The sequence below is a fragment of the Passer montanus genome, unplaced genomic scaffold (assembly GCF_014805655.1).
Source record: "Passer montanus isolate IOZ18808 unplaced genomic scaffold, ASM1480565v1 scaffold2, whole genome shotgun sequence".
NCBI classification, from domain to species: Eukaryota; Metazoa; Chordata; class Aves; order Passeriformes; family Passeridae; genus Passer; species Passer montanus.
Window position 1 is genome coordinate 2,817,727 of NW_024366591.1, and position 21,047 is coordinate 2,838,773.

Consider the following 21,047-nt stretch of genomic DNA (forward strand, 5'->3'; position numbering starts at 1 on the left):
TTTCTGCATCCTTCCCTGAGTGCAGTTGTGTTTCCAGATGTGTGTCTAGTTAGTCAGAGACCTCTGAAGCTTCACCTCTCCTCGACATTAAGCCTTTAAACAGGTTGGGATCTACACAGTCTGCATTGAAGAAAATATAATTTTGCTTAACGTGAACACCCTGCTCAGTCAAACTAGTTCCAGTAAATCAGATGATGTTCTTATCAACCTATTCCAGACACGTCTAACTTTTTTGGTTGTTTTTCTTTTTTTTTCTCCCTTTTTTTTTCCTGTAATACACAACTGAGAACAGGAACTGGCACAAAAGTAGTGGTGCCAGCTAAACTGCCTTGTAGGGGGACATTTTTCCCAGGTTACACTATTGTGTTGTTGAAACAAGTCACTGGAATGGACACAAAAACCCCAGAGTTTCTGCTTGATATCTTTTGTTTCTATCTTTTGCTTAAGAACATTACTTTTATCTCAGTTGATATAAATAATAATAATTAAATAATAGCTAATTTATATTGGTTTATAGCTGAGGGGGATCAAGACTGTTTCTGTTCATTTGCAGATAGCGTTTGATCATTTAGGATTCTGTCAATAAGCTAATGTTTACTATTAATTTTAAAAGAACCAGTTGAACCAGTAGAGTGCTAGAGCTCAAGTGTCAACTACATATATATGAAATACAATAAATCCTGAAGTACTACTAAAATGCAACTAATTTGTCTAATTTGTGGGTAAGTACACACATAAGTAATATAATCACTTAAATCATTCCAAATAAGCATACAGAGAGTTTCATTTTGTGTTTTACTTTTTCCCCAACAGCTCTATACTAGTTGTTCCTGATGATGTTCCAAGCAGAGCATTCCTAAGAGTCACTCGTGCAGGAAAACAGTTGAGCTAAACTCAAGTTGCCAGCTCTTTTCTAATTTTAAGTTTAGCTCTCCCATTCTGAAGGAAGCATTCCTCTCCAATACTAGTTAAAAGAGCTTATCTAATTTAACTTTCATTTTTTCCTTAAACATCTGGGAAATTTCATTTCTCTAATCAGTTTCTTACTTTCCTCCACTAATTACAATCTTGTTTTTTCTACGTATATCATTTCCTGTGTGATAATTTTTTCATCATTGGGTTTCTTGCTCTTTATATATTTCCTAGATGCCGGTGATCAAACTCAGAAAATGCAGCTTATTTACATTGTCCCTGTTCTTCCTTAAAATACTCAGCTAAAATGTGCCTCCAGAAGTCATTTGCCTCTATGTATATCCGAATATTTAGCATGGCTCCCAAAATGCCATCATTTCCTGCCCTGACAGCTCCATCATCAGCAAATTCTAGGACTTTAGTTTACTGCAACGTGGTGAGACGCCCTTCAGAGAGCTTGGCCACCAGCTGTCCCTGTGCTCGAGGAGGCCAAAGTCACACGCGATACAGTGACGCTGTCAGACGCCACTTCTCCCTTTCACTTTCCCCACTGCCTCTTCTTCCTTTCTCTTTCTCCTTTGCCCGAGGCCACATCTTATTCCCGCTCCCAAAATTAAAAGGTTTCTTCTTCCTTTCTCTACGGCTCACGAAAAGTTACCTCGTAGAACTACATGGCTACAGGGGCTCAGCCTTTAAATTTGGAATCCTTTCAGGTTTTATCCGTGTTTTCCTTCTTGTATCACCACAATCCCTCTCAGACAGCTTTCAGGCTACTTCATACATAACAGGCTAAAATCTGGACTCTCACCAAGACAGATGCTGTAGTCACATTGTGTACATACTGAATTTCGTTCTACAAGCAAATCAGGATTTTTTTAAGTTCCACTAATTGAAGTAACAGCAAACAACTAGGAAAAGTTATCAAACGCTGAACAGGGACTTTCTAGTTTCCACAGTATACTAGACTATCATCTAAACACTTTTACACAACTCCTATAATAAGCTAAATAGTGAAGTCTACATAGAAAAACATAAATGTTTATCATACCTATTTATTACTACCAGGGGCACAAATTTGAAAGTTTTCCCAAGATAGGGCTTTGAGCTTTTAAAAAATTACCAAAATTATAAGATTGTATTCAACTAACCTAATGGTTTCATTTGCATTTCTCTGTATAAACACAGTGGTATGTTTACCAAACATCCATTTTCTTCTAATCCCAGATCATAGATTTTTGAAACCCCACCAAAATAAAAAAAAAAAAAACTTTTAACAAACAGAAATGTGTTCACAATATCAAAACAAATTTAAATAATTCCTACAGTGTGAAAACTGAAATCTAATAACTCTGAATGAAAGAGCTCTGCAACATAAAACTTCCTGTAAACCACTACAATATGTCCAAGCACGACTAAAGACAGACTTACATAATATATTAGCTTGCAATTGCAAAGGACTCCTCAGGTTTTGTAATCAGTTCTCACCCTTAACCGCAAACCAGGAAAGAATTGTAATGATATTTCACAGCTACATACATTGCGTAGCTCAAAAATAAGGCTTAGAAATGTATCTTCTTACCAAAGTTAAACACAAGTTTAATTTCTTTCATTCATTTGAGGAAACTGAGGATCAACATATGCTGTTTCACATGCTGATACTTTAAGTAAAATAACAAAGATTCTTTTAAAAACTATACTCTCTTATAATGAAAAGCAGAAAGAAAAGATTTTGTTCCTTTGAGAAGATGATTAGCTTACCTGGTTTTGCCATTCCACACCGACAGCCTGAACAATATTATCAGCTCTTCAGGTACTAATTCTTGCTAACTGGAAGGATATTTTCTCTCTTGCTGGATTAATAATCAACTTTCCTGATAGTTCATTTGTAATTCTCTGCTGGTTAACCCTTTGCAGGGCTCCCATTCTGAATGAAGCAGCCTACACTCCTCGGCTCATTGTAATACAAAAATAACAAAACATAGGCTAGCAAATAAATAAGAACTAAATAGCAAGCTAAAGAGAAAAACTAAGAATATATTATCTTAAAAAACTAAAAGCTTACAAACACTTCAACCAAGACTTCCTTTCTCTGAAAGACTCTAATTACTTAACCTAGTTTCTGGTAAAACAATGCATCAACAACCTGGGAGCTGTAAAGTCCAATGGCTCATACGACTGCAGGCTCCCAGGAAGCCACAGCTCGACCTCTCATCTTCAGCCAGCCAGCAAGTATGACACATGCCTGCCTAATTCTGGAAATAACATCTTTTATTAGTGAATAGTGTGCTGAGAAATTGCCACAGTTATCAGTTTGTGCAAGGCCACCCATCTGTGTTGTCAGAAAGCAAGAGCAAGAGTGGCCAGGAGTAAAAATGAGATAAGAGAGGCCCGGAATAGCTAAAAAGGGGAGTTCAAATGAGGTCAGAAAAGTTTAAGATGGGATACCTAAAAATTATATATAATTTTTATTTTCAAGTGTAATAGTAGTAAATTACATATATATTATCCGTTTCATAAAAATTCAATCAGCTCTGGCAGCTCTGTTGTGAAATTAGTAAAAATATTATAAAGCAAACCTGTTAAAAGGGTTCAGAGATCTCATATAAGAATGTGGAACATTCTGGAAATCTTCATCTAAAGAAATTAGTCTTTAGGAGATATGTGATGGACCTTGGGACATATTTTGATTGTGAACAGAGGTAGGAGGAAAAGAAAAATAAACTTGTTGCATGGATGACTAAGGCATAATGTTACAAAAATAGGGAAATAATAAGAAAGGGGGGAAATATATTTCTGAAAAACAGTAAATTGGAGGTTTGGATGCTCTTGGAAAAATATGAGGCGACAGCTCTATTCACTAACTGAAATGCTTTCCTCATGAACTCTGCTATAGCTGTTTTATTAAATAATATGGCAGTAGTTATGTTTTTCCCTTAAAACAAAGGCACAGAGTCTCCGAAAGCTTCTGCTTAGAGAGTTTAAAGATGGGACTTTATCTATTTCCTTTTGCATAAGAGTAGTCCTATGGCTAATCTATTTTTACACAACTATAGGTTTCTGCTCTCTGTTCAGCAGTGCCTAATACAGTTTGCTGTAAACTTTCAGCAATATGTGCTGTAGAATTTATTATAAAATGCTATAAAATTTTGAAGCAAATTTATTTCATATTTATAGCTAACTTTATTTTGTATTTGAAGGAAAACATTTTAGGAACGCCAATAATGTGAGAAAGCTACAACAACCAAATTAATTGTTAAGTATCACATCAGTGGTACTCCTGGGGACTCCTCTTCATGGGAAGAAAGCTTAAACAACATTTTCTAACACATTGGATTGCTTCCCAGAGATGTGATGGCCTACAGAGGCAGTGCTGAACAAAGCAGGCTGGAATGGTAAGTCAGTAAACAACCCTCTTCAGAGGATGGCCACAAATAAGTGCAACTTTGTTTAATAAGGGCGAATTATAGTTATCTTTTTGTTCTGTAGTAGGTGCATTATCTTTCTCTCCTGTTCCACCTGACTAAACTGGTAGTATCTTTTCTATCACCTGACTGAGTAGTTGGCTGGAAATAATGGGACCAAACAATCCACTATTGTTACAAGAGACAATGACCTTTCATGTCCTTGGAGCTCGCCATGACCTTTCATCTTTCCTATCCTCCAATGGTCTCCTCTAACAACTAAAACTGCACCCTGTTAGGCTGAATTCCAGATTGTCATAAAAAGCCCCTTCCTTTCGAAACAAAACCAATTTTTACACCAAGGTGGTGGAGAAACACAGGTCCATTGTTCCCGCACAGATGGAAGTTAGAGTTACTAAGGCAACAGCTCTAATCCCTCTTTTTACCACCTTTTTCACATCATTGGCCTATCAAGTGTGCTACCTTTTAACTCATAAGCTCAAAACCTGGTAGTCTAACTGACTGCCCTAATTAGCTACGATTTTCACAGTACAGACAACATGATGAGCTAATCGAAATTTGCAAAATAATGACGTACCTCCAGCAAATATTCCTCCTCCTGAGGCCCAGTCTTAGAATAACAATAATGAGACCATTATTAGAGGAGGGCATTAAAATGCTGCACTGCTGCTAAACAGAGAACTTAATTGTTCTGGTCTTGTCCATTGAATCAACAACCTATTGTTGTGGACTTGAAAAATAAAGGACTGGAGAATGGGTGCCATAATGATTGGTCTGTGCTGCCATACCAGCACTCTGTAGAATTGTTTTCCTTTTGAAACTCTTGATGGACTAGTAGTTTTGTTTAAAAGTAATATAAAAGCCAATTGTCTGGATAAAAAGTCCTATTTATTGAAATCTTTAGAAGCAGTTGCATGGATTTGTTCATGACCCCCAAGATAAAAACATAGGGCCCATAATAATGCTATTTGTGGCAACCACTGCTTGTGGTGACGCTGCTTGTAGATAACGCTGTCCTGTCTGGCTACTGCAAAAGGAAGGAAGGCATTTCCTTTGCAGACAGAAATCATGGCAGAAGGTCAAATAGTGGACAGAACCAATTCATCTCTAAAATTGAGGATGTTTCATTAAAAAAAAAAAATTACTAATAAGTTTGGTCATTTACAATTCATGGTTTAAGACAAACTGATAAAAGATATCTCTGATCAGTCACAACACAGGACTTTTTTTGTTAATTATTTTTTAGATATTAAACATGAGAGATCTTATTTTTTTTCTTCACCTCTGTAGAATTATACCCTACATAAATTTTGTCCTTGGGAAACTGAATAATATACACCTTGAGATGCAGTGACTGAACTGATGCAAATTGTAGCTTACTGTTAACTTTGGATAGTCTTTATTTAAATTTGGGACTGGAAAGAGGAGACATCTGAAATCTCTGACATGCCTTTTAATCTTGGGGGACTTTTAATTTTTTAGAAATTAGAAACTACAGCTTTTCACAAATGTTTAAAACAAACATGGCCTTGAGAAAAAAATACTCTCCTAAATCAAAAATCATATGTCATTTTATGACATGAAATCATTGTTAATTAACACTATCCTGGATTCCTCTCTTAGCTTTCACTGCAATAGGACAGTTGAAAACATAAACAATAGATTTAGACTTTGGAATGCAAACCAAAATCACATCTTATTGTATTTTTATAGTTACGCCTCTTAATGCATTTTTCTACACAGAAATTGCTCAAAAATAAGCTATAACTCTAGATTAATATAAACAATGAAAAACTAACATTTGGGCTTGCAATAACTTCCATTGGTAATTTGCTATTGATTTCAATGGGAAAAAGTTTAGGGTTTAATTTTTTTCATTCCTATCAGAATATTTTAAAATCAAATTGAGGTAAATGATTGTGAAAATGAAAAAAAAAATAGGAGAGGAAAACTTAAAGGCTAACCCAAAAGGTATTTTCAGCAGTTCTAGGAACTGTTCATAAAATAAATTTAAAAAATCCTACATGCATTTGCAGAATACCTTTTCTTTAAACTCCTTTCTTTTGTAAATTGAAAAATGCCTAATATAAAGTAGTATTAAATTGTAAATAAGACCTCTTGCTTCATTCAATCCATGCTTTGCTTCATTTATCTTCATCTTGTTAGGCTAAATTAATTAACAATCTCTGTGTTGCACACTTTCTCTTTTCATTACATCAAATAATGGCCTGGATATGGGAGAAAACCCTCACCACAGGGATCTTGAAACACTACCTTGAGGAAGAGTCTCTTACACATGCGTTGCTTTAGCAATATTAACTAGTTGGATGTTATGACATTTATTAAATAGATCCTTCAATCTTTCACTGCTGTAAAATAATTGTTCCGATTTTGTGAGAAACAAAAATTTTTTTTTTTTTAAATCAGGGGTTTGCAGTAGATCATGTTTACTATTTGTGAGCCACAAGTACTACAAAGAAAGAAAAAACCTAAATAGCTTTAATCAATGTTTTATTTTATATAAAACACTGCAACCTGAATACAATTTCTGGCCAACCATACAGTCCCAAACATATTAATGTGTCAAATTGCTCAAACCAAGTTGCCATATCATCTGCTTGTGAATGTTCTGTATGTAATTAATTGAGCGACTGAGACAGTTTCATGGGTAAATCTGGTTATTTAGATATTGTAATGGGGCACAATGTGCTAAACTATTAAGCAAGTTTTCTTCCTTTAACCTACATTATGGCATCTAGAGCAAAAGGACAAAACAGTAAAGCCTCTTTTAATCTCACCCTGATCAAACAACCCTCTTTCTCCAATCACAGCTTTGTGCGTGATATCTTTCTGCTAGTGTTTCTTATTTAATTAAAACAGACACTGACAGAAGGACATGGATTAGGACTGTAATGATGCATTTACTTAGATTAATCGGAGACTCCTTTTGGAGTAATGGCTTAAACAAAGAACAAAAGGAAATTGTTATGAAACAGCCTTTTATCCCAGGCAAAGGTCAAATTATGAGGTTTTTAATTTTGTCAGCCTCTGTTATTTTGGACCTTTCTACTGGAGCATGAGAAGTGCTTCTCTCCCCTTCGCCCCCGAGCCAAGCCAGTTATTATAATATAGCCATTAAAGCTGCAAATTAAAATGTCTGATTTTTAACCAGGTTGCTTAGCTTTCAAAACCCTCTAATTAGCATGTTGTGCATTGTTGTGAGGGAAAGAAACCTAAAATGCTAATGACCTGCTGCCAGGTGACCACGCTGCTGTGCAAAATAATACAGGCTCATTCAAGTAGTAGTAATACCAATAACACCCAGCTCTTATGAATTACCCAGCTCCAGGTCTGCTCTGCACCACACGTGCTTAAAGAAACAAGAGTGCATCCAGCCAAAGATCAGAGTTCAGCAGTCAGCACAAGGGATTGTTGTTTGTTAACTGGGAAGAAGTCTGTGCCCATTCAGACACTGCGAGGCAGGAGAAAAACATTTGAAATCGTCATGGGCCAGGTGATAGCTGGGCTGGGCACAGAGAAAAGCACAGAATGGAATATTCTTCCCCTTTCAGGCAGAAGCTACAGATACTGTATACATCAAAGCAGACAGCCCCAACTTGCTGTGATAAATTCTGCTTTTGTTCGCAAAAGGGCAGCAATGCATGAAAATACCCCAAATACAGGTATATTTTTGCCCTTTCCCAGTTTACCATTCATTGGAACAAGTCCATTGAACACACAAAATTAGGTTAGATGATGATATTTTCTTAAAATATGCTACAGGAGAAATTCTGGTAATGTGTCTTCAAAGACTCAAACCAAATAGAAAACATTTCCTTAAACCTCATGGTACTTGAAGCTCTAGGTTTTTGAATATTGGATTTTTAGCAAACTTAATTCACACAAAATTTCAAAAGAAAAGAGCCCTCACATTCCAGTGACAAAACCAAGCTTTAAGTAACTTCCTTTTTTCTAAACTGCAGAAATATTCATTAGTCTTCTGTGCCACCAAAACTGTACACAGACCCAATCTTCCTGCTGCCATGCAGTCCACATCTCTGGCAAGCCGAAATGTCACCCAGCACCCAGAGGAACACAACCTGACACCAACAACGAAGCAAAGCTTCGCCTCCAGTGCCAACACCGGGTCCAAACAGCAGCAGCAGAGGCAGCTGCTCAGCACCACAAATAATACCATCCTGAAAAGGCCAGAATCGTTAGCAGTCAAGATTAACCCCACTTGACCTGCTTTTTACCAACAGTTGAGGGAAAACTACTTTCTCTGTAACTTGACATCTTCGCCACAAAGATCGCAGCCCAGGCCCTTCCAGGCATACCAGCACAGCGTTGACAGCGTTCCTCAGGGGTCACACTAGTAGGAAGTTGGATAAGATGTTGAACAGTTATGCTGGCCTTGATGTCTGCTCATTCCCAGAAATCTCCTGCCTTTCTCAAGTGATCCCTAATTGACTGTTAAGGGGCAAAAATGACCACAAAGTGTCTTTTCAGTAATTTTTAATCCTTTATTGCATTATATTTTACTTACAAGTTCATCAGCCTGGGGGGAAGTTACTGTGTGAATTTAAATCCCAGTGTTCCCAAAACTGCTACTCAATGAAAAACACAATCCAATTCCTCTCCAGGTAAATTACCAGGTGTCCAGGTTAAGCAAATTAAACCATATCCGTGGTCCTTTATGTATTATCGTCTCAAACCCACGCGTCAACAGTATGTATTGCTTGTCTTCTTTTTACACAGATTCTGCCACATTTTTGCCACTATACTTCCCTACCATGTAGTCCCAGTCCTGAAAAACATAACCAACTTGCCTTGGAAAATATTAACATGATTACATGAAAGCCACTTGCGTGGCCTACGTAAAAAAGGAAACTACACTTATTTGCAAAGACAGAAAATCCAATTTGCTTAACACTTAAATACATGAGCTGCTTTAAAAGTGGCAAACAAAATGTTAATAAAATTATCAGCATAGCTACATTCAATGTTGTTAGAAATAGTCTGAACTCCACAGTAGTCTTCTACAACTTTGAGATATCACTGTCATCAGCCAGTACTACCATTTATTTATTTGTTTAAACTTCTGTTCAGCCAAGATAATCACATCTTAAGATACATGAACCTGTTTTCACAGACACATGTATCATCCACTAGTGTTCTTTGGCTGCCTCTTAGCTGTAATTTTTTCCTGAATAAAACCACCTCTGTGAGACAGAAAACACACTGCTAAGTTTATTTATAAAGGAAAAAAAAGAGCTAACATGTAATGAAAAACAGACTTTGTGCATAGTGCTAGGTGGCTCTATCCTTTACAACTCACAGTCAGGAAATTCTCATTATTTTCCTTTGTAGAATTCAACCTAACACTGTGTTTTAGAGAAATCTTGGTATGGCTACTGCATTGATATGCACAATGCAAGTACACTGTTTCCCAAAAGTTCCATTTGTTCCTTAAAATATATTAAGTATGCCAACGCTCTTTTAGTGAGTAAGTAATAAAATCTGCATTAGTATCCTACACAGAATATGAATTCATGCTTTAAGATCAGAGCTGCTTAGATAGCAAATTATCTGCATCATTTCCCATTTAGCAGCTAGAGAGCTGTCCAGGTACAGTCTGTGCCTCCATGAATATGGTGCTTCATGTCCTGTGTTTTTTGCTGAATATCCATGTGTTATGTAGAAAAACACGTAAAAGAACAGCAGTAATCTAAGAATCCAGTGCAGGAGCCTGACAGGAGTCAGGTTGTCACAGCAGCAGCTAGAGGCATAGCACAGTAGAAATGATGCCTCAGGTTTTAGCTTTTATATATTTTCAGATTCTGTGCTGCTTTAGTGTAGTACTTCTGAGCTTCTTATTAGGGGATGGTGAGCTCTTTTCACAGAGTAGGTAGAAAAAACAATTCCTTATCTAGCTGGGGACCAAGGACAAATGATCCAAATTTCAGGCCCAAGAGCATAAACAATGTGGACTGAAGAGACAAAAACAAGAATGATGGGACTTCATAAGCTAAAACAATAATTGGACAATTAACTCTAATATACTAATGGATGAGAACTTGTAAAAGTGTGAGACCCCATGACCGTTCATCCATTTTGTGACCATTTTGGTTCACCTTGGGTGTAGCCCTGGCTGGGCTCTTGTGCTGCCCAATGTTCATCCACTGAGACCTTCTAAGAAATACCTACTTTATTCTTTAACTCTGTCTAGCCTCTGTTTTAGGTCAGCCTTCACAAAGCACCAGATACACTAGTAAAGCAGTCAAATACTACTCAGTCCTACTGCTTTGGCGCAGAACAAGGTTCTGATTAGCCTTGGACACATCACAACTTCAACTGGGTCCATTAAATTGTACCTCTAAGTAGCTATAATGCTCTGTCACACTGACCCTGGGAACTCTGGTGGCCAACACACTGAGCAAGGATAATCTGCTTCCTCGCTTTTCCAGCATAACTTTCATACAGCCGAGCAAAAGTCACAATATGCTCTGCACTGATGGACAGCAGAAAGAAAAAATGTACCTCCAGGAAAAAAAATCATCACGTGATTGACATTTCGTGCATAATATGTAAGGAGGTTTGACCCAAAGAGAGGAAGAAAAGGGAAATGAGTTCCTGCTATGTTTTTTTTTACTCAAGTAGACCCCTAGATTAGTGTGTGGTTACATATATGTATGTGTATCTATAGAATTTAACCTGTTAATTCTACAGAATTTAAGCATATATTTCATGGAACCTATATAACAGTCATATAATGGAACCAAATTCTCTTGTCCAAATTAACAGCTTGCACAGAACAGCAATTTTCTCTATCTTCACATACCACGAAGGAAGAATGGCTCTTATCTCTGAGCACCAGCAGCTGCTCTCTGGGTTTGCCCCATGATGCACAACCTCTCTCAGGTTTTTCCATGTGTCCTTCTCTACAGGTTCCCTGCATCCAGATCTGCCTGGTCAGTCCTTACTGGCATCATTGTATGCACAGCTTTTTGTGTCTGTCAGCTGAGAGAAAGCAGAACTCTCTGCTCCTTGGGTTTCCAAAACACTGCTTCTGGGCCATACAAACCAGCTCTTTCAGCCCTAACTACAGAACCAAGCAACTTAGATATCTGAATTCGAGTCAGATTGCCATATTCATCACTAGAAATTCTCTTTACTATTTAACTCTTTTGCAGTCCTAGATATCACATCTCACTCCAGAACTCCATTCCCTTCTGAGTTGAGATACGATGCACAAAACAGTGCTCAAATCCTTTACAAATTTCTTTTTTGGTTTTGGTACCCTATGAATTGGAATTTTTACCATGAATTACCATTGAACTTCTCACCAAACATGTTAAACACTATTCACAATTGGAGCCTTCATGTTTTTACATCCGCTAATATTTTAAGTCATTTTAGGTAAAAGGACTAAATTGGTCCTTTTACCTAAAGATTAAAATATTTTAGGTAAATTATGGAAGAAAAAATCACACAACCAATGCCATCATTCTGATTTTTTCCAAAAAATTATAAAACTATTATATTCCAAACCATTTCTGCAAAAAAATACTGATCTATGCAATTCATCAGTGATTTTATAATTAGTGTCAGAAACTAACTTGATAAACTAGTTCATATTATATGTGTGTATACGTGTATATATATAAAAAGAATCTGTTAAGGGATTTCACTTTGCTTTTGAAGCCAGCACAGTTCTGAGACTGACACCACCACACATACACAATTACAGTGTCAGACTTACACCCACAAGATAACCATGTGGTGAACTTCCATATCTCCTTATAAAATGATTCACTAGCAACTTTTAGCATTTGGCCTACATTTTTTCCACTAGTCAAATTATCCCAATCAGTTCTGTCTAGTGAAGGAAGCACACAAAAGTGCAAGGCCTAGTTTTGATTCAATATCTGGCCTGCTATTTATCTCTTTGGGCTTGGGTTTACCTCTGTGTAAAACAGGCAAAACAACAATTTTATAAATTACCTTCCTCTACTGCTGAGATCTCCTGCAAAAAAGGAGGAATGAAAGAATCTGAATCTCTAAGCAGTATGAAACAGGGATCACTTCAAAATGAAATCAAATAAATTAACATAAAATTTTGGGGGTTTGCTTGGCTATAATTGCATGTGTTGGACTCTGATCTTAAAGGTCTCTTCCAACCTAGTGATTCTGTGTGTAATTTTCTTTCTGTAATGTTGGAGCTTTCAATACCTAATCAGACAGTCATACCTCTACATTGTTTTATTACAAAGTGAATCAGAACAGACAAATTAATCAAGCCAGGACAGAGAGTGCACTATGTTTACATGATATATCCTGTCCATATCTGTTTTAGGTTCAGACTGAAATCCTGCTCCAGCTGCATCAGCTTGCAGGCTGACAAATCTTTCTGAAGCTGTGCCACACAGTGTTTCAGGCCTGGAAGGTACTGCAAACAGGCACTTTCACTACACTTCTCAAAGTCCCAAATATCAAAGTTTCACACATTAAACACCTCTCAAAAGGTACACCTGTCACAGCTTAATGATATGCACCATGCAGTCTTTGACCACTCATTTTTTTCTGCCCATATAATATATAATTATCAGTGGTTTAAATCTTTATTTTTTAAATAGTGGAAATTAAAATATAACATATATATATATATAAAGAGAATACTGTAAACCACAGCACAGACTCATTTATAACTCGCTGTCAAAGAGCCTGGGGTAAAACAATTTGAAAAAGTGTCCGTTTTGGTATATCTAAATCTTTACAAAATGTCTATTGCAAGGCAGCTGGAAACTATCATACTCGTGGAAACTAAAGCAGTTCAGTAAGAAAAGTGATGAAACTAAGTAAAACCACCTACATTTTCTAATTACTGTAATCAATTTCACATTCCACCAAACTAACTTAACACATCTATAAAAGTTTTGCTGGTAACCACAGAGAATGAACTGGACAACTACCTGGTTTCTTCAACATTTGTGAAAAATGTGATTATCCCAAATGGGTTTTGAAATTATTACCTCAAATGGGTTTCTGTAATTTTTTATATATATATGTATGTGTGTGTGCACACCTATGCATGTGTGTGCATACATGTATATGCAGGTATATATACCCACAGGTATAGTTACATTGAAGCAAAATCATTAGGTTGTGTTTTCAGCCTGTTTTTTCAAAGCTCACCACTTAGAGCAGATGGAATACAAAGGCATATCTCTGCTCTGCTACCTAAAAGAGGAACACAAGGTGCAGAACAGAGCAAGGGCTGCATGTGAACAGCCTCAGGGAACAGATGCCTCAGCAAAGGAGGATGGAGCAGAAATAAGGAGAGGAGATTGAGAATGGCAACAGCTTGGGTGAGCCCAGGAACTCCCTACAAAACTGCAGGAACTTCTGCCTAGCATCTGTATTTGATGGGAAATATTGGCAAGCAGTTCCTTCCAACAGACTTCTTCAAATTAGAAAAGGGATGTGAGAATTTAAAGAGTTAAATGCATAAATTTATAGCAAGGTTTAATGTACTCCCATACAGAGAGAATATCTTAAATCCTAGAAAGATAGCATTTTGCTGTACTATTTTCCCTTCAAGCCTGCACCTTTTGTCATAATGAAATACACAGTCAGCCTTCACTTAGTAAAATATTTGTGTTGCCATGCAGTTAAACAAATGTTTTTTCATTTTCTTTTAAAATAGCCTCCCACCCATGTTTCTCTGAACAGTGGCCCATCAGTCCAGCTGCATAACATGTACAAGCTGAGCAGTAAAGTCTCATCTTGCCCCCATTAAAAGGGTCCTTTCCTTATTTTGTTAGCCAGAACACATGGGGAATTAATAGGACTTCAAAAATAATGGAGTACATCTGAAAGGAATCCTGATTTTATAATATCCCCGCATTCCACTATAACCCACAGCATCTGATCAGCATTTGGCATCACAGTTTTAGCACAGGAGAGTACAGGAGACCAAGGTAATCTTTCCTTATTTCTTTTACACATGGATATTTCATAACTCCTTTCAGTGCTGGTTTTCTTCTGTTTTTTATTCTCCCTGATTCTTTGTATGAAATATGAAGGACTCATGAGTATGAGTAACAAATTTATGGTGGATGCCTGCTATACCACACATTACAGTCTCACAGTTGTCTGCCCTGAAGTAGAAGAGATTTGCTTAGTGTTTAAATGGGCAAGATCTATACAAACTATAGTTAAAATATTATTATGTTTATGTGTATTTCTATACCAACTAGTAAAGAAAAATAATATTCTATTCCACTTTAGGGCAACACTTTAGTGCAATTAAATGAAATAGCTTAGCTCTGGTATTCTTTGAAAAGAATCATGACCAAAAAAAGAGAGGATTTTAGGACACATACCTGGAACATGATAAAGCAAATCTCACTACTTCCATATGAGGCAATATCACAACCAAATATATCTCGTTGATATTTAAAATCTGGGAATCATATTCCCTTCTGTAATTCTTTCATCTGTGTTCACAATTTATACAGGAGCTTTGAGAAGAGAAAGAATGAAGTGCTTGCCTTTAATCCCAGGGGGTTTTTATATGGGATTGTTTTTGCTGGGTTTTTTTTAGTCATTATACTCTCCCTTGCCATCACTGGTGACCATCACTGCAGCACCATACCTCCAGCTGTGAGCTTGAACACACAGCTCCCTGAAGCCAAAACAAATGGTGTTTTTCTGATTTAGAACAAGGGACATTGGAAGTAGGGGGATAAAGCTTAAGCTTCCCTTCCTTTACCTTCCCTTCCTTTTGAATTTCAGTGTCCCCTCCACTCATGGAGTATATGACACAGCAACCTAGCCAATATGATAAATTACAAGAATAGCTACAGCAATTAAGATTACAGAAAATTATCAGATCTTCTAGCAGCAATTAAATATTGTGTCACCTTCAGGGGGAAAACACTTCAAATCCTATTTCACATGACATATTTGGTAAGCCAGACAACCTAACTTGTAAGGCTGTTCTGTTACAGATCACAAGATGAAAAATTTTTTGTACCTGATGTTCCTCCTCTCAGGAAGAACTATCACCTAAGAGGAGAGGAATTTCCACTTGCAGGAAATCCAGTGCATGGTAGACACACAGACAGAAGGATGGATGGGAAGAGGGTGAATATCAACAAGTAAAAGGACAGAAGATTACTTTGACCATTGTGCAACAGTTACAGAAAAAGAATTTAAAAGAAAAGTGGTTTTTTTCTCCCCATGAAGTCCAGAGTACACATTTTATTATAGTGAGCACTGACTTAATTTTCCAAGACTCAGCCTGAGACAACAGCAGCTGACTACTAGCTCAGCAGCAAGAAGTCTAAAATTAGTATTTTTAAAAGTCTTTTTATTCTCATAAAATTTGTACATTAAAACTGACATTTTAAAAGGTTACTTCTGTGGAGAGGAACTAGCAGCTATCAAAATCTAAAAACACCAATCAAATGCAAACGTGTTTCAAACCAAACTCCAGATAGCGCAGACAAATCACCGTGCCAAGCAGCGGCACAGAGCGGGCGAGAGCTTTGGGAAAAATTATAAATTAGGTAAATCTTCAAGTTATAGTATTATTGCATCAAAGCTGTGGTTTAGACATCCTAGTGCTAACTGCCAAACTGTCTGCATTATTCTACGTTGTTAGCCATACTAAGTGGATTTCCAACCACTTCAAACAAATTATCAATTCCAATTGAGCAGGTTTGTGATAGAGCCAGAGAAAAAGGCTTTCTTTTAAAGACTGTCTGCTCTATTTTTCTGCCCTACTATAAAATACAACTTATTTGTTTGGATTTTTATATACTTTCAGGTAAGAAAAACCAGCTACTCATTAACATGTCTACAAGTGTATTAAAATTACATTCACCCCAGTCTTTTATGTGTAAGGTTTTTTTTATCTATCACGTACAGCTGTAAGTAGAAGAGACAAGTTAGTCCAAGGACATAATGTCTTTCAGGCTCTATAGCACTTAGCAGGTTACTGGGCCTCCAAGGCCTCACAGATTTAACCAAGACTTTTCACACAATCAGGTAAAGAGAGCTAAGCCAGTCAGCAGATGTCCCATTCAGATAACAAAGAGAATATTTTAGTGACAATGTGAGAAAACAACAGTAAAAATGGTAGAGAAACCCACTGAACCGTAGAGCTCTTTTTTCCCTTTACAAAGAACCATTGACTGGAGTTTGACTGTGACATTCACTGTAGTCTTCAGTAAAGTAAAAGTCAGTTGTACGAGCTTTGTCACAACAGATACAAACAAAAATCTACCACAACAATGTTGGGCAATCTCCTATATTTTTATTTCCTCTCTAGATTTAGCATGTATTTATAGAAGACCCATTAAAACATCACGTTAATATATGAAAGATTCCTGTCACGCATGTCAGCATTAAGCTGATCTACATCACCCTCAATGATTCCACGGCCCTATTTCTGCAGTTGTTCTTCAGTTTCACCTCGACACTGCAAATTTTCAGTGTCCTCAAGTCCAAGGTAGCAACTTTACAACTTTCAAACAAGAAATGGTTGTTGGTCTCCAAAATGTCTACACCTACTTGCAAACCAGTGAAGAGGTAAAAGCACTGTGGTGTGAACAAAGACAGTTTTAGCATTTGTTAAGGTCACTTCAGTTCCTCAAGTGGCTCTTCTTAGAGACCATTACCTCAGCGAAATACGCACACCAAACCATAATAATAATGGAGATAAACCCATCTGAAGAACCAAGTTTGGGGTGTGGTTTTGAATTTGAATCAGGGAAAAGATGACTACACACTCTGTGTTCTTGCTCTTCTCTAAGGCCAAGTTTAAATAAAGAAGAATACTTTTCAGCTATATTGGACCACATTTCAATGGCAAGGGAACTGTGAATGAAAGAAGTTTACAAAGGGGACTGTTAAACATTAAAGTATAGTATAATCACTGTATGAATTAGTCATAGCCAGTTTAGGCACTGTCCAACCCACTTTCCAACCATCTGCAACAAATGTGCTCCATTAAAACAGAACCATATGGAAAACAAGCTAGCAATTAACACAGCTTCTATGCATACCTCTAATACAGCACAGATTTGAAACTTTGAGTGAAACTGACTGCTGAATTACTTCCATATTGCTGCTGTTTAGACCTTGGCAACACATATTTATCCTCACTCACTACAGTATGTCATCCCAAGATACTGCTATATCATCAAAATAAGCATGAAAAAACCACCCACAATTGAGCCACTCTTTGTGGTTTATAGCCTCTGTTAATAAAATATTTGCAGATCAAAGTATAACAGACTTTTTCAAAGATGTGTAATACATTACTTACCAGTCAGTATCAAAACAAATAACTAATGCAGGTCAGATCGATTGACTTAATTGCTAATTGGTGATATCTTGTACTGTGGAACAAAACAGCTCCAGGTCTGGAGCTTTCTCCTCTCCCAGATTTTCTGAAGTGCTAGAGATGCTGCACTTAACACTGTGATATTTCCAATCCAAAGGGGACATACAGAATTCCTAGTTCCAAAATTTAGAGCACTTAAGAACGCTCCAGGAGAATAATATTTTGGTTATTTTTCTTTAACAAAATAGCAAAACTAGAATACTTCACCATTTTATCTGTGTACGAGATGTAGAAAAGGAAATTCATGATAAAAAAATTAAATACTGATTATAACCTAAACCAAGTCAAAGTGAAGTGCCAATGCTCAGCACATATTTTATATGTCCCTTTCTACCCAGCCCATCAGAGCTCTTCATTTGAAAAGCCTGGCTCTTTAATTCAGCCTGGAGACATTTGTTCACTTAAGCTCAACAGTTCAGCCTGCAAGGTTTGGTCAGGGAGGTAAAACCCCACAGAAACAGGTAGGTTGGTAGAAGCCTCTGGAGGCCTCCAGCTCACAGCAGCTCACATTGCTCAGGTAAAGAAAACTTAAACACTGCAATAGAGGGGGAAATATATACCTAAATAATAAAAAAAACCATACTGAATATTTAAAACATGACACTTCCAATGCAAATTAAGCTGCTTTGGAACATGTAATATTAAAATTGGGGGGATTTTATACTTGTTTTGGGTTTTTTTTGGTAACCAGAATTCTAGTACAAAGCACCCGTATTTTTCCTCAGTTATCCAAGATGAAGTTAAAAAAATTAACTACAGGCATCATTTTTCCACAGATTTCCCAATATTCCAAAGAAGAGATTCATTTCATGAAATATTACCCCAGTAGCTACACAATTTCAAAAGCATTGAAATTTTTGAAGCATCTTTTCATGATTCTAGGTCGTCATGGGCCACACTGTTTCCAAAGACCCATAAGAAGACATGATGATCCTGGAAACAAAAGATTTGGAGGCAGAATTTCCCACATTGATTAAATTCTGTTCACACAGAAGTTTCTCCCCCATTAAGGAGAAAACAAGAAGAAACTGTAAAATAAGCTCCACATTTCTTCCGTGTGCTTTTCAGGCCTTGAAAGTTTGGATATTGACAGCAATCATACACTGTCCAAGCCTAATACATTGATGAAACAATATAACTTAGCTATTATTGTATAAGTCTGCAGCTGCTTCTCAATTTTGTCCTTAGAACTGGTAATTGTTATAGTTATATAGAAGAAGATATGATATCTGTTGGTGGATTTTAATTACCAGCATTTCAAGTTGTGTAATTAGACTCTAATTTTCATTTTTTTCCAGAAAGGAAAGTTCTAGAAACTTTGTCCTGAAGATGTTCTTCCACCTATTACACACCTTTAGGCTTAGGCAAATTGACAGAAATAAAAAGATATAAACACGAATAATTTTAAAATTCAGTTTGGAGAGACATTACCAGCAATACTTAAATACCTAGTATAAACAATAACTCATTTGGCTTAAAAATATACCCATAGCATCCGAAAGAGCTGAGGTATCATTGAATAGGATTCTGATTAACAACATTTTGGTTTAATAAAAATAAGGTTTCAGTGACAGCCATATTAAACATCAGTTTACAAATATGACTTTAAGTAAAGCATATGTATGTGTCAAAAACTGGCCTTCTGCCACTATATTTATTTTCTACATTCATTAAGTAAATGATACCTAGCCAAAAAGTAAAAAAATATTCAAATGGTATTAGTACTGAAAAAAATGCAGTGCTTTGGAATTAGCACCGAAACCTCCTGCATCTCCCATAAATTCTGACTAATTAAATTCCTACTACATTATTCCTCCTGTTTTCCTCACAGCTGTTTTATATATTTTCACCTGTTTCACTTCTCTTTTTGTTCAAGTAACAAAAAAAGCTTAACCTTTCTTGATTGACAGAAAGAAATAACAATATTTAATTAACATCACTTCATATGTGACAAATCTTAAACTCCGCTCAGTCAATAAGGCTCTACAAAGTATTCCCCCAACATTTTTAAAAGCTTTTTAAGAAAGCTCAGAACACTGTGTTCTTAATTCAAAAGCACATGCCGAGTTAATTATGGTCTTATGCTTTGACCAAAAGTAGGATTTGTGGGATTTTCTTTTTCTTAAGTCAAAGGATTCAAAAGTAATTTATGAATGATACTGAAATAATGCACGAATTAGCTGCTAACATGCTGTTAGTTTCAAGTGTTAATTTTTTTTTTCATGTACTGGGAGGGTCAGCATTAAAGTCATGCTGACTCGAAATTCTATTTATACTAAAAACTACATTAACTAAACAATCATGTTATTCTACAGTCCTCCTACTTACTTTTCAGTTATTGCTCTTGACTAGGTTACTTGTTTGGGAGATCTCTGCACAATTTCTGCCAATTCAAATATAGACGTTTCCAGAGCTAAACAAATCCTGTAACAGTGTCACAGATACTCTCCCTAGGGTTACTCCTTTATGTACATGATGTTTAATTCATGTTCCCACATCTCTGCAAGCAGTTTCACTTCAGGTGTATACTACACACATCCTCACATCTCTGCTGGGCTGTTTAAGCAACTTGCTTTACCATGACCTTGTTATTACTAACAAAGCAAATTGTTTTACTGTGACCCTGTTATTACTAACATGTTTCTAAAGGGGTCACAAATTGTTTCACATCACACTCTCAGGGGTGTGTGTGTGTGTGTACACATGCACACAAATGTAAAATGGCCACAATTCTGTAATGTTTATCAAAAGCATTGCTATCTATGTCTCAGTTGGATTTTAAAGAGCATCCAATTTCCTGTAGATTATTGATTCAAAATGTGATCTTGGGCTCTAACTCACACGGGATCAGCACCACTTCTCTCCCACACTGTAGCTGACAGGCAGAAAGGGCACTCAGGCTGAAGCAGTTTGTGGGGAAAAAAAAAATAGCTATGGACAGTTTTCTCCTTCCCTTTGTGACATATTCCTCAAGAGCAGACTGAGCCAAGCCTCTGCAAGGTCTGTGAGGCCTTCCCTAGCTTCAGCCTTATTCAATCCCAACTTGGGTCAGGACCAAGGTGAATTTCCCTGAATTTCTCACATTATTTGACCAGTTTCTATATTAACTTCTTTTTTATCAGTAACAATAAACACTAGTAACCATAAGCATTCATCTAATACATGTTGGCAATCATTTCTGCTAGGATAATTTGTGTAAGTTATAAAATTATTTCAGCAAGACAAAGTTCTCTCAGAAATGGTGGAAGGAGTTATTGTCTAACAAGAAGGTACATGGAAGATTAATATGCATAGGGTTT

The 21,047-nt window shown here is 36.7% G+C and overlaps 1 protein-coding gene across 11 annotated transcripts in view; it reads right to left on the bottom strand.

The window, feature by feature from the left end:
- SOX6 (SRY-box transcription factor 6) overlaps positions 1 to 21,047 on the bottom strand; it is a 375,549-nt gene that overhangs the window by 261,623 nt on the left and 92,879 nt on the right. For 5 of the 11 annotated variants that reach the window (XM_039707462.1, XM_039707460.1, XM_039707463.1 and 2 more), the window contains exon 1: positions 2,671 to 3,176. The exons of 4 other annotated variants lie outside the window; for them this stretch is intronic. The gene's annotated coding sequence lies outside the window, so the exon portion shown is untranslated. Of the gene's footprint in view, positions 1 to 2,670; positions 3,178 to 21,047 lie in introns of those variants that run through there. 2 more of the 11 variants (XM_039707459.1, XM_039707464.1) reach the window with 2 other exon arrangements.